We start from the raw sequence: 10,465 nt of genomic DNA, 5'->3' as shown, positions 1-10,465 counted from the left end.
TATAATAGAGTATCTCTTAGTTTCCAAATCCAAAAGACAACAACAACCACCACCACCACCACCAAAACAACAACAAAAAATCAAACCAAAACAAACTAACAACAACAACAAAAGAATTAAAGGCTAGTGTTATACTCTTCACAAGTTACAACCATTTATTTCAACCATGGACAGAGTGATGTTGCAAGTTCTGAGACACTTTTTTATAATACATATGGGGACTGTGAAGAGAAGGTTGATGAAGAGCATTGAAGATTCACTATCATCTGTTGCAAATAAACGGCAGGCGATCACAGAATGTCACGACTAAGAACATACTAAACTCAAACACAATCAAGATCTAACATAGCATAAAAATATTCTATCTGGGTGCACCAGATTCCAGCTGTTTCGCTTGCCTCTCGTTGTCTCCGCTGCTGCCCTCGCACTCGTTTGCCATGCTCTCTGTCTGCACCCCGCTAGCCACCATCGCAGACCAACAGCTGCTGCAGTTGTCACCGGTGAAGCGACTCACCCTGGCTGACAAAGAAAACTCGCCTCAGACCCTCAGCAGCAAGACTGCGAGAAGAATCTTCCAGGACTCCTGAAGGACTTGAGCCGAGCTAAAAAGTAAAGTGCCTACTAACCCCAACGTTGAGGATAAGCCCATACTGAGAGAAAATCCCCACCGCCACTTCAGCTTTGCTGTCTTTCCCATTGAGTACCATGATATCTGGCAGATGTACAAGAAAGCTGAGGCCTCCTTTTGGACTGCTGAGAAGGTGGACCTTTCCAAGGATATTCAGCACTGGGAAGCTTTGAACCCCATGAGAGACATTTTATTGCTCACGTTCTGGCTTTCTTTGCAGTGTGTGATGGCATAGTCAGTGAAAACTTGGAGCGATTCAGCCAAGAAGTTCAAGTTACAGAGACCCGCTGTTTCTATGGCTTCCAAATTGCCATGGAAAACATACACTCTGAAATATACAGTCTCCTTATTGACACTTACATTAAAGACCCCAAAGAAAGAGAGTATCTCTTCAATGCTATTGAAACAATGCCTTGTAAAAAGAATGCTGATTGGGCCTTGCCTTGGAGTGGGGACAATGCACTGGGGACAAAGAGTTGTGGCCTTTGCCGAGGTAGAAGCAATTTTTTTTTTTCTGGTCCATTTGCACTGACATTCTGGCTCAAGAAACGGGGACTTACATTTTCCAATGAGCCAGGCCTTACATTTCCCAATGAGCTTATTAGCAGAGACGAGGGTTTATACTGGGACTTTGTCTGCCTGATTTTCAAGCACCTGGTACACAAGCCATCAAAGCAGAGAGGAAAAGAAATAATCGCCAACGTGGTTAGGATAGAGCAGGCGTTCCTCATCAAGGCCTTGCCTGTGAAACTCATCTGGATGAATTACACTTTGATGAAGCAGTACTTTGAATTTGTGGCCGACAGGCTTATGCTGGAGCTGGGTTTTAATAAGATTTTCAGAGTAGAAAATCCATTTGACTTCATGGAAAATATTTCACTACAAGGAAAGACAAACTTCTTTGAGAAGCGAGGAGGCGAGTAGCAGAGGATGAGAGTCAGGTCGAATTTGATAAGAGAATTCTTTCACCTTGGATGCTGACTTCTAAGTAACTGATGGCGGGCTCTTTTTTTTTCTCTTCTTGCGTGCTGAATTTTCTCCTCTTGTCATGAAAAGAAATCAGCAAAAGTGACCAACTGGCTACACAATGAATTGTCATTAAATTTGTTAACAGGTGTCTAAGAAGCTGTGTAGCTGCCTCAGTCCTCTTTGCTAGGCTTGTCACTGGAAGAAAGTATACTTCAAACAATGGGTACTTGGATCCATAGGGAGATTCTGTCCTTGGCTTTTACAAGTAGTGTGGTCACCTTTGACCCCATCAAAGTACTGACAGCGCCAGGCCAGGCTTTATGAGCATTGACCATGAAGCAAGCAGGTTTAAACATTTAGATGCCACAGGGCTGTTTAAAGATGTCGGCTTCGCTCACTGCTTCCTGCAGGCATGTAGAGTTTACCTAACAAGCTTGTAAATAAAACTGGCACTTTGTACACACAAACAGTACTCTCAGGGGGAAGGGCTGCTTTATTTGCTTTCTAGACCAAGCAGGAAATATTCCATTTACCACTGATGGCAGTCTCATTAAAAGTGTAAGTGACTAAGTTAGTGTTGAACAGGCCTGTCGTTCCCAGGCTTCCTTCTTCAGTGAACTGAAAAGCTCCATCGGCTTTGAAGTCAGACCTGTGCAGCCTAGGTACTAGCCTGCTGGTGCCAGTCCATAGATCAGTTCACAAGTGGAGGTTGGGGTAGAGAACTTCCAACTTGGAGTCACTAGAAACTAGACACGATTTGGGACACTTGCTGGTTGACTTTGTCTTCATTTGTGTGAAAAGCAGTATTTTTCTTATTTTCAAGTTGTATTTTGTCCCATTTCTAGTTAGTACAGAGTCTTGAAAGGGCTTCATAGGGCTTTGAATAGTGACCCATGCACAGTCTTGGTCCTGTCAGTGGTAAAATCAGGGCTGAAATCCACTCCTTGTTCTCATTTGGATTGTGTAAGGGTACACTATTGAAACTTGTGCCATTTATTTTAAATTTAAAAAAAAAAAAACCACATCTTATGAGGTTTTACCTCTATGCTTTTGTTTTTTTCTTAAAAAAATGCTCAATGCAAATGCTACGATGGTATTGTAATTTGCCTAAATAGGAGTGTCACATGGTTTTAATTTTATTTTTAAGTTAGTGTCTTAGCAGTGTAACTCTTGCTTGGCCTGGAAATTGCTATGTGGACCAGATTAGCCTCAAACTTGCCTTTGTCTCCCAATACTGGGATTAAGGTTTCTGCCACCATACTAGGCTTTACCAGTGAATTCCTAAACACCAGAGAGCTAGTACTGTATGAGATGCTAGTGTGTGTTCCTGTCAGACTAGAATGCAGACCAGTAGATAACAGCTAGTTAACCTTAATCTGCCTTTATGTGCATTATTAATCTGTGTTTAGGGAACAGAGAGATAGCCAGAATTCACCTAGTGAGTTTGAGGCCAGTGGAGGGTACATATGTGGGGACTCTCCTAAAAACCCAGCAGCAAAAGCAAGTCTTCCCTGAGGTAATTCTTAATGATCTCTAACTTCCTTGTTAGCTGATATTGTGAATTGGCTCATAACCCCGGTCAGTTTTCTTTATTTTATAGATGCTTCTGTAATGCGAGAACCCATTGTACCTTTTAAATTATTGTTAATTAAAATTAATAAACTGCAAGTCTCAAAATTGCACTTCAAAAAATATTCTATCCATTAGTATCAGTTTCTTCCTCCACTGATCCATGTTAGGGACAGTAGCATGGTTAGGAGTGATAAATGAACTCTTCACAGTTCTCAGTCATTCTCTCTGAGCCATTTACTTCCAAGAATTGGAGCTCTTCCATGGAACCTTCTTGAATTTCTCGACTCATGATAACTGGTGGGTCAGATTCACACTTCTTAGCTCTACTTAGAGTTAGTGGTGAAGGGGTCCCACTCTCCCTTGTTGTACCAGATACTCAGGCTGATTCTCTGGGTCATACAGATGCTGGATATACACTGGTTGTAGCTGAAGCTGTTGTCTCAACACACATCACATCTGGTGGCTAAGGGAGGCCCTACATAAGGAAATTGTCTCAACTTCTTGAAGGAAACAAAAATACTCTGATTAGTTGGGAGGGATAATTGCCCACTGCTGTAACAAATTTGATCTTATGCACCTGTATTATTTTAACTTAGATTCCTTCTGTAAACTGATTCTCTTCCCGCTTTAACATCTTCCAGAAGTTCATTAGCACAGAAATTGGATTTACTTATTTTTCCCCCTTAGGAACTGAAATGATGCAATTTATCACATTTGCTTTCTTGTATTCCAGACAGACCTTTTCCTATGCTTTACCTTTCTCTTGTCTTCTCCAGGTGGCTCTTCCACTTTAGAGACACTCTTTACATTCTAGTCTAAGTAATTTACATCCAACACAGCCTTTGTTAATTCATAATGACCCTGGACCACCAGAGAACTTAGCAAGACTGATGAAACTCCATGCCTGTGTACTTGCTGAATTTAGTTCTTCCTCGAGTCTCTGTGAAATGTCCTATCAGGGCCCACAATCTGGTCATTATATATTGCTTCCTCCTTTGTCCACTCAGTAGCATGTCCTTTCTCTACTGTACTCTTGCCCCTGGTAGCCATGAGGATCTCCAGTGGTAATGGCCAAGAATTTATAACTTCTTGTATGAGCCAATTCATCGTGGATTGATTCAGTTTTTGCCACCTCAGGTAACAGAGCTTGTGTCTCCAGGGTGGACATGTGATCATATTATTCTGCTTCTCTGCTTCCATAGCACTCAGACTGTCCCCATGTGTCCTGCATCTGATAGCCTCACAAACCAGGACATGAGTGCCCCTTTCACTGACTGTTTAAGGCAATTCCTTAATTCTAATAATTTTCTTGTTGAATATTCCTTAACATGATGGTCTCTTACATGGTACCATTTTAAAGACTGCCATCTTCATGATGGTCCATGAATTTTCCTTTTCTCTACCAAAGAACAAAATTGAAGGGTATCTTTTCTTGCTTTTAGGTCATTCCTTCTCTTATCACATTTTCAAGAAGTTTCAGATTTTAGAGTTCCAGGAAGATCTTTGTATTAGTGGTCTAATATGAATTTGGGCTTTCTTCCCTTTTTGGACCCTACCCCTAAAAACGGACAGGTCAAAACTTTTATTTCTTTTTCTCTTTTATTCAATTTACTCATTAAGTCAGAGGCCAATAGTGAAGCCATTGGTCTCACATACCGTTCCTCGTTTCCTGCAATTCCTTGTTTATACCTTCACACTTTCTCCAGTCTCAAACCTCAGCCTAGTGTTTATATCTTATTACACCTAGGTATGGTCAGGCAGCCAATATAGTTGCTTGCTGATACCTTCATCCAGGAAAGTATACTCTTGGAGCTTGGAAGGTCAGCTCTAGGCCTATGACTGTTCTCAAAACATCTTCATACTGCTAGGGCAGATCCCACCAACCAAATAAACATTCTACTCCATGCTAACTGGAAAAAGACTTCCATTCTGCCATATTCCCTACAAACAGTCTCTGCCTTGTATCCTACATAGGAAAACTCTGACATAGTTCACTGTGGGGAAATCAATGGGTTTATTAGACTTTCATCCAGATCATAGATAATAGTAAAGGTTGAGGGTGCTTCTTTTTTGAAATGGACCTCCCATGGAAAATTTTACCCAATAGTGATGTGGGCTTCCCAATAGCCACATAGACAATGCTCCTCTTCCAGTCTTTCTCGTTTTATGTACTCTATTACCTCCCGAGGCCATGTATAATGAGAGCAGAGCTATACTTGGCAGGTGTTTGGGAGCTGCTGGATACTCAGGTGAAGGTCTCATGGCTTACCTTTCATCTCCCTATGGGAATTTAAACAGTCAATAAGCCCAACTGAAAAGCAGACTAAACATGAAAAGAAAGATAATTATGTTTGTTATCATTTTGGTAAAACAATCAAGCAACCTTTGGATTGGTGGCCTACCTGGCTGTGTTCAAGGACAGTCAAGGAGCCGACAAGAACAGCTGCCTCTCCCTGAGGTGAGATTGTGGTAGAACACATTGTTGCCAAGAATACCACTGAAAAAATGAATTCAAGTAGGCAGAGAATTATCAGCCATCTTCTTATTGATGAGAAGGTGCTAGGCAATTCAAGGATTGTGCCAACCAATGAAGTGAGCACATGAGATATTTCTGAAGATGATTTTCTTAGTTTGGTTCCCACGGAAAACTATAAGGATTATTTTAGGTATCAGAAACGAATGGTAAAAATAATCATAGAAGACCAGTAGAATGACTTCAAGGTAGATAGTTTGTTAAAATACTGTGGGTCTCCCTCTCTCAATATTGACAGAGCTTGTGGGGACCACAGATAATTAAGACTGTTGTTCCTTCTGACTCTGTTAGTGATACAACCTTGGAGGCCCTGAGCTCATTCACAAATTCCTATAGAAAACAAACTACCATGTAGCATTAGTGGGATAAGAACTTAATAGGAAATCTGCAGACCCAGATAGCCTTTAACTCTCACAGAAAAGAAATCCTAACCTTAAGGAAACATAAAGATAAGAAAACACACACACACACACACACACACACACACACACACACACACACACACACTTACTCTCATGGTTTCCCAAAGAGAAAAATTGTGCCTCTAGAGTCTAGTAGTAAAGGAACAACACGAGCCTGAGCTTCCATTTGGAAGCTGAAGACAATCTTCCCAGGAAGGTCCAAATACACCCTCAAAAGTACTGTCCCATCCTCTTCAAACCACTTTATGAGGCCACAAATGAGGAAGAGCAGAATCTGTTGTGAGAAAAGCCATTGCAAAAAATCAAATGGATCCTTATCAGTGCACCCAGTCTGGAAGTCCTCAACATATCCAAGTACTTCATTTTGAATGTGCATTAACAAACTGGCAGTGCAGTAGAAGTTGTGCTACAGTTGTCGGAATAATGGCATCTCCCATGGCATACATCTTTAAACATCTTTATTCCACCACTCAAGGCTTGCCATATGAGTGTCAGATGATGACAAATTGACTATGGGACAAGATTAATTGTCTCCATATCATGATTGATTATGACATTAAAGAAGTACAAGAAACATATTTTTTTTGTCTCACTAACAACCACATAGTCATATATCAAAGAATTCTGTATAAGAACCTACACATTCATCCAGCTGTATATAGTGAGGACCCCAAAACTTGCAACCCAACTGCAAGTCTGAGCGGGTGATTCCAATCAGACTGTGTCAAAATTATGAATGAAATGCTTTCCAGTCCAACAGACTTCACAGACTAACCTCTCAACTATCCCAATCTGAAGGTTTCACCAATGTTAGGATTTTGTAAAAGGTAGAACTCATTTCATGATATTTTCTGTTGACCTTGAATTCCACTATTGAAGCAGATTCTATGCCAAAGAGAGATGACACAAAAAAGCAGACCTTATCAAACAACCTTTCCACTGGCAGCAGGAATACATTTTAGTGTATATATAGACTCAAAGTATGGTTTCCCTACCCAGCAAATAGGATATTATATTTAAAAAGATCCTAATGAACTCAGGAGGAAAAGATATAAAATGTGACAAAAAGTTCTTGAACTCTTAGATGCTGTGTAGATCCCTAAAAGAGTGTCAGTCATGTATTTTCCATAGAAGAGTGCCATGGCCATTCAGGGAAACTGTAAAATAGGCTGAGTCAAAGCTTGAAGCCACAAGCCATTGGCAGAATGGAAGCCTAATTTCTTATAGCATGAAACACTTTGTTTAAGACTGAAATTAGTGATTCTAATCTTCTAGATGAATATTGGAAATCTGAACATGGCCTAGCAGCAACTCCGGAAGGCTTAGCCTGAGCCATCACCAAATTACTCCACCAGGGGACTCAGAGAAGACAGTTTCGAAGACCATACTGAGACAGTATTTTTTACATTCCTTTACTCTCCAGTATAACTTGAGTATGAAAACAGTATATGTGTGTCTGAAATAACTGACATTAGGGTTCTGTGGCCTCCCAAGAGGAACAGAATACTGGAAGAGTTCCATTTGAAAATCCAGTTGTAGACATCACAGCTTTTCTGAATCCAAGATTGTAAATATCTGTTAAACATTGTATGTGCTTTCTCAGATTGTTTAGAAGCCCCTCTATACTCAATTCGGTGGGCCACAGGAAGTGGTTCAACATCTCCTGAAGGAGATCATTGCACAGCTTTGAATCTTAATAACCATGAAATGAGATAATGATATATATATGGTAATGCAAAGGGGCTGAAGATTACCTAGAAGTCATACAAGCTATACTATCACTAGAGCTTTGGGAAAATGGAATTCAAGAAACAAATTATGAAATTAATACTAAGAAAACTTTCATGAAACCCATCTATAGAGGTGCAAACATCTGTTAATTGCTTTGCTAAGAATTCGGTCTAGCTCTACTGGACAGGCAGGGTTCTCATTCCATTATTTTCCTTATGAATCTCTCCCTTCAATTACTAGAAACATATGAGGGGACCTAAAACAATGGGGGTAACATTATCCTGAGAGAAAATGCAACTTTGAGCTCAGCCTTGACTCTACCATAGGCTTAGGAAGTTATCTGTGAGACTGACCTTTGTTGTCTACTCATTTAAATTAAGAGATTCTGTTTGGATAAATAATGGAATGTCCCATTCCTAATGTTTCTTTAAATGATTTCTTTTAGTGGCATTCCATATACATCTTTACTACAGTGAAAATAATTGAGGTGCTACTCTAGATTTACATAGCCGATTAAAGTCAACTTCACATGAGTGGGGTATGCATATCTCATTTGTCAAAACCACACAAATTGACAACCCAGCAAAAGAAATCTGTATATCCCAAGATATCAAGAGACAGCAGTCCCGCTTCAGTCATTCAAACAGCAGACTAATTTATGTACAACAGAAGCTTAAAGAACAGATTGCTTTAACCTACCACTAAATATTCCAGGGAAAGATACAGGAAACCCACACAAACATCTATTTCATCTGCCAACAAGGGGGTCACTACATGTTTGAACCTACAATATTTTCCAAATGAAGAATAGCTATAAATATAAATGTATCTCATGGACAAGGGTTGAGTGATACAAAAAAGTACAATTCACGGACCTAGTCAGTGTCAAAAGTTTTCAGCGTGTGTGCAAACATAGTTGATGTCAAGTTTGGAGAATCAGATGGAGTACTATTCTGAAAAGGAGAATGGGAATTGAACAATGATAAGTGCATGCATGAACCATCTTCAGCTTGAGCCCATGTGCCCTTATGTCCCAGCCTTATTATCCTTACTAGGGGTCAGTTTCATGAGCTATCAGGGAAAAAAACAGAATAGTACTTCTTCCCAAAGGGATTCTACATCAGATTACAAATTAGAGATTAGTAACCCTGTTAATTTCATAATCCTTAAATCAAGAGAGTCCCAATATCTTAAAGATTGAGGCACATATTTGTGGATGGGTCATGGATCCAGGTATCATGTTACATTTCAAGAGTGTCTATCACCCATAACACTATGTCTTATTAGTTATTTCATTATTTTTTATGAGGAAATTAAAAATAATATATCTCTCATTCCTATGACAACAAGGAATCTATTTCTAATCTGGGCAGAGGCTATAGTCTGCTATCAATTATTTTCTATGTATGTGGTATGTCTGAGTGTTGTAGGTGGAACTAATATGGGGTCCTAATAGCATGGTGAGTCTAGAGAACTGGATTGGATGCTCATGAACCTTATCATCAAGCAGGAATCCCAAGTCCTGCTATAAATCTGTACTAAGAGAAAAAAAATCTTTTTTCTTATACAAAGGATGATTTGATTCTTTTGTTGGATGGTTTACTTGCCTTAGATAAAAAAAAAATCTACAATGCAAATTGCCAGAAAAACCAATGATGTGGAATCCCCAAACAACTCAGAACCCCATCTCTACTTCTTGTACAAATCCTCTCATTTCTCTAAAAATATAGGACAGTGTCATAAACATTGAATGATAGATGCCAATTGGACTACATTAGATATGCAGGAGGCAGCATACTTATTGGTCAGGATCTTGGATGTTTGGTCTATATATTCATTTTCTTCTTGCTCCAACTTGGTGGATCAACACTGAATCCCAGATATCACACCATTCCTTGGGATGACCAGTCAGTATCCTGGTGGAAGGCTGAGTACATTGGAATACCTTCTCCCTGGAAAAGACAATGCATTGTTCTTACTGAATTAATAAGATTTGTGGTTACTGCACATGATGCTTCTGCCAAACTATTATTCCTAATCTTATTGAATGCTTTGTCTATGATCATGTTATTACTTTTGACCATAGAACTCACTTCATAGCCATAGAAGTGATACAGTGGCTCCATGATAATGGAATCTACTGGTTTTACCATATCCCCCACCTTCCAGAAGCAGCTATTTTAATGGAATGATGGAATTGCCATTGGAAGATATAATTCCAGCACCAAGTATATGGAAGAAGCCTGGTAGCCTGACAGCCTGGCATAGAGTTCTTCAGAATGAGATATATACTTTGAATCAGCTTATAATGTATGGTATAGTTTCTTCCATAGCCCTAATCCATGGGTCCAGGAATTAAGGGGTAGAAAAGGACACGATTCCACTTACTATCATGCCAAATGAACAATTAGGAAAATTTTTACTTCCTGTTTTTGTGATTATAAACCCTGTTGGCCTGCAAGATTTGTTTTTAGAGGAAGGAGTACTCGTGTCAGAAGACACAATTGGCCTATTGAACTTGAAGTCTTCCTCCTGGCCACTTGGGTTTCTGATGCCTTTAAGCCATAAGCCTAAAAAACACCATTAGGATGGGTAAACGACTCCCATGAC

The 10,465-nt window shown here is 39.7% G+C and overlaps 1 pseudogene; it reads left to right on the top strand.

The window, feature by feature from the left end:
- Nucleotides 1-437: 437 nt before the first annotated feature.
- LOC110323747 lies at nt 438-1,616 on the top strand (annotated as a pseudogene).
- The last annotated feature ends 8,849 nt before the right edge of the window (nt 1,617-10,465 follow it).

This window comes from Mus pahari, chromosome 6 (genome assembly GCF_900095145.1).
Source record: "Mus pahari chromosome 6, PAHARI_EIJ_v1.1, whole genome shotgun sequence".
Classification (NCBI taxonomy): domain Eukaryota; kingdom Metazoa; phylum Chordata; class Mammalia; order Rodentia; family Muridae; genus Mus; species Mus pahari.
Note: the sequence above shows the minus strand (reverse complement) of the source record. Positions and strands in the feature narration are given on the sequence as shown.